This window comes from Delphinapterus leucas, chromosome 18, assembly GCF_059928025.1.
Source record: "Delphinapterus leucas isolate spDelLeu-1000000601 "Yukka" chromosome 18, BTC_Dleu_Yukka2, whole genome shotgun sequence".
In the NCBI taxonomy this organism is placed as follows: Eukaryota; Metazoa; Chordata; class Mammalia; order Artiodactyla; family Monodontidae; genus Delphinapterus; species Delphinapterus leucas.
This window is the reverse complement of record NC_143146.1, coordinates 24,847,888-24,852,153: the sequence shown is the minus strand read 5'-3', so window position 1 is coordinate 24,852,153 and position 4,266 is coordinate 24,847,888. Positions and strand designations below refer to the sequence as shown.

Genomic DNA, 4,266 nt, shown 5'->3' with positions numbered 1-4,266 from the left:
GAAAATCAGGAGATATTATACTGTGGATTTTTATTTCATATGCAAACTGTCTTAGTTGCTACAGAAATGAAAAAGTGACCAAAAGACATGATTATATTAAAAGGTAATATGTTTCTGTATTTAGCAAACATAATTTTTCTTATCATTTAATATCTTTGCAAGGCATCAACAATGCTTAGAGAATAGATGTTCCTAGTGCTGTTTTTAATGAAAGGGTGGCCTTCAAAAGGTGCAAGTGGCCTCAAGTTTGCCTGAGCCTAATTAGTGTGCGTTCTAGAGAAGGTATCCATCTGCTTCATGCTCACCTGTGTTCTACATGAGCTCACCACTAGTGGAAAAAGATGATTTCTTAAGCAATTCTACAGAAGGAAGACTGCAAGGAACTTTGTGAAAAGGATAAAAAAATGTCTGCTCCCAAGGAATATAGAAATTAGGGCTTCCCAGGTGGTGCAGTGGTTGAGAGTCTGCCTGCCGATGCAGCGGACACGGGTTCGTGCCCTGGTCTGGGAAGATCCCACATGCCGCAGAGCGGTTGGGTCCGTGAGCCATGGCCGCTGAGCCTGCACGTCCGGAGCCTGTGCTCCACAATGGGAGAGGCCACAACAGTGAGAGGCCCACGTACCACCAAAAAAAAAAAAAAATATATATATATATATATATATATATATATATATAAACTATACTATAAGATATACCCCAGAATCAGTTCAACATTTACATTTGAGAAATGTAGAAATGGAAATTAAATATATGTGTGATCAAATAAAGCCATCTGAAATTAGCTTGTAAAATGTGTCTTAGATTTTGCTCTCTGAAAGGGAACCATATTATTTAGGATAAACTGTCATAAAACAAAACTCAAAATATCTCAAACACCTAACACAAGAGAAGTTGTTTCTATCACATTCTTAACAGTTTGATAGTGATACTCACAGGGTGGACTTTCCTGTATAGATTTAAGGACCTAGGTTCTTCCATCTATAGTGCATCATTCCCTACAGCCTGAGTCCTAAGTCGGATGCCCTGAAACATGTGGTAGGGAAAGGTCATGAGGGAACTTGCAGGAGGATTTTATTGCATGGAATAGTCCTAGAAGTGACCATATTGTTTCCATTCACTTTATACTGGTTATAACTCAGTCACATGGCCACACCTAGCAAAAAGGAAGGTTGGAAAATAGGCTATTCCTATGCCTGGTAAGAAGAAGGAATTGTTCTATGTGCCCCCAAATTTCTGTCATCTATATCCTCAATCTGTCTCTTCATGGTCACAAAGATTTCACGTCTCCTTTCAACCATGAAATATATCCACCATCTTCTAAGGTAGACAGCCCCAAATCCCTTGCATTTACTCCACCCAACTTAAAGTCCAGGATCTGTGGGTGATTTTCAGACTTTTCCATGATGTATGGATGTGATATCCTTTGGTCTTTTGACCTATGGTCTAAAGAAAGAAAACCTGTTATCTCTCCAACCCAAGTCCTATTATTTGTCATTTCTATGCATAGTCCATATACAATAGAGAAATTGAGACAGAAATCCACAAAGAAAAAACTAAACAGAAAACATCAATTTGGAAAATGAGAATGAGAGTACAAAAGCTACTGGTCCAGGGCTTCCCTGGTGGTGCAGTGGTTGAGAGTCCGCCTGCCGATGCAGGGGACACGGGTTCGTGCCCCGGTCCGGGAAGATCCCACATGCCGCGGAGCGGCTGGGCCCGTGAGCCATGGCCGCTGAGCCTGCGCGTCTGGAGCCTGTGCTCCGCAATGGGAGAGGCCACAGCAGTGAGAGGCCCGCGTACCGCAAAAAAAAAAAGCTACTGGTCCGTATCAACTTGGGGTGGTAGATAGAAAATCATTGATTAGTCCCTGATTTCACTCCCTGGGAAGAATTCCTTTGGTAATTGTTCTCATGCCCTTTGGGAGGTTTCTTCCTGTCTGTTCATCTTTATGACTTTATCTGTGTTGGGTGTTGTAGAATAGTTCCATCTGTGGCTGGTGTATGTTTGTGGACCTATAGGTTGTTTTAAAACAAAAATGATTTATGTTTGTTTTTCTTCTGTTTTGTTATGGCTTGTGTTTTCTCTGGCAATGCAATTCATTCAAAATTTACCAGGCACCTTCTGATCTATTCACTCCCTGTCAGTTACATGTAGCAGTCAACCTACTGAAGTTCTCTACTAGACATAACTGATAATCTGAGTTATATCATTGATTCTTTATGCCATGCTTTATATCTCTCAACTTAATAGTTGGAATGATGAAACCAGCTGAAACTATAGCTGGGGTGGGAAGATAACACAATTAAATTTACTTTTGTACCATGGCTGATTTTGTTTTATGGGCCAACACACCTGTGAGGATTGTGACTTTTTCCTTTCCACATCCAATATTTATGGTTATTCTGATTCACTGGAAACAGGTTCCTCAGAAGAAAGTCTCTGAACTCGTGCCAGTGGGCCAAATCCAGTCATGACTATTCTTCCACAAATAGCCTATGGACATTTTCTCATTATAATAGTAAAGTTGGTGCTCGCTTCGGCAGCACATATACTAAAATTGGAACGATACAGAGAAGATTAGCATGGCCCCTGCGCAAGGATGACATGCAAATTTGTGAAGCGTTCCATATTTTTTAAAAAATAGTAAATTTTGGTAGTTGTGATGGAGAACATATGGCATACAATGCCAAAAATATTTATTACCTGACTTTTTACAAATAGTTAACCCCTAACAGATTCATTAAGCTTCTTGTATTTCTTCCAATTTATCACAGATAATATTTTACTAAATGTTTTTGCAATATATAAACACGATTGCCATCTCTCACCTTGCTATGTCTGTTTCTTTGCTTTCTGTTTCCCAATTGCAAAACCCATGTCATATATCATAATAACAAAATAATGATATTTATGCTATCAAGGTTGGAAAAAAATTATGATGGAAGAATTTCCAAATGTTCTTTCCTGGTGTATTGATCTGTTTTGTGGACTCTTGCTTAAGTTATATTCCCAGTGTGACTTCTTTTTTCCTTTGCTTCTAATAAGTGAGATTGTTTTTCAGTCGTATTTTTGTTGAGTTTAACTTTCTTCCATATTTCATGTTCCCTTATCCTATTTTTTATCTATATTTTTATATTGAGAATTCTAGTCAAATGTTTTATGATCTTTTGACTGAATGTTCGTTTTTAAGAGTAAGGCACCTAAAATCTGATAGGCATTTATGTGCACAGTCAGGACTTGCCAACTTATTGGCTGACATAGATTAAGTTGAGTGACTGAGTAGAAAGCAAGTCATTCTTTTGGCAGAGCCACACAAGTCAGTATCATTAGGTCTTTCATTGACATTTACCCCATTTTTAGTAAAGTATCTCTCTAGTCTGTGCCTTTCTTTCAATTTCTATTTTATACTCTGTTCTACACTTACATGATAGTTGACAGATTTTGCTTTGTTGTGGGTTAATTACTTTAGAATTTCCTTAAATGTTCTATAAATGAATCCAAGTTGGCCTTAAAATATTTCATTGTACTTCTTAGCTAATATTAGATTATGCTATTATATTACATTGCCAACCATCTGGCTTCATCTAGTTTATTTGCAATCTTTTTGAGTTTTTTTGCTTTTGAAACATATTCAAGTATTAGAATTTGGAAAAGGTACTATGAGAGAAGTAAGGTAGTCAGAACATTACAAATTGGACGACAATTAAATTTCTATCAAATAACTATCTTTCACAATCTTTATTCACTTGGTTCGGTGGCAGGCCTACATAATAACTTGCATAGACCTATCACTTTCTTAAACATTCAGGCAGAAAATTTCTTAGATTATCTGGAAGTATACACTAACTCTGTGGTGCTGGTGAGATTTTATAAACTAAAATGCAACTAAATCTCATTCTGTTTTACTTGTATTTACTTTGGATAACATGGGCCACTCAGTTCTAATTTCAACAAGGTAGACACACTTGTCAATAGAATGCAAATACATGTGCGGTAAAATTTTCAAAGCTTGCAATCACATCTATGAAAGGTTTTCAGGAATCCACCAGGCTAAAACACACTAGTTAAAACACTTTTTTAATACTTCATGCCAAATAATCATAGTTAAAACTTTATAAACGTCATGTTAAAATTTTAAAAATCTTTAGGATTAAAGTGATATTTTCCTTACCATAAAATATTTGAAACTGTGGTGAGCTAGAATGTAGTTATGTAATTTAATTGTCATTAAACCAAATATTAGATACATTACCCCTTGAAAAACAA

General features: G+C 36.8%; 1 non-coding gene across 1 annotated transcript; it reads left to right on the top strand.

The window, feature by feature from the left end:
• Positions 1 to 2,527: 2,527 nt before the first annotated feature.
• LOC115803267 (U6 spliceosomal RNA) lies at positions 2,528 to 2,634 on the top strand. Its single transcript, XR_004023952.1, has one exon. It is a non-coding gene; the product is annotated as a U6 spliceosomal RNA (small nuclear RNA).
• Positions 2,635 to 4,266: the final 1,632 nt, after the last annotated feature.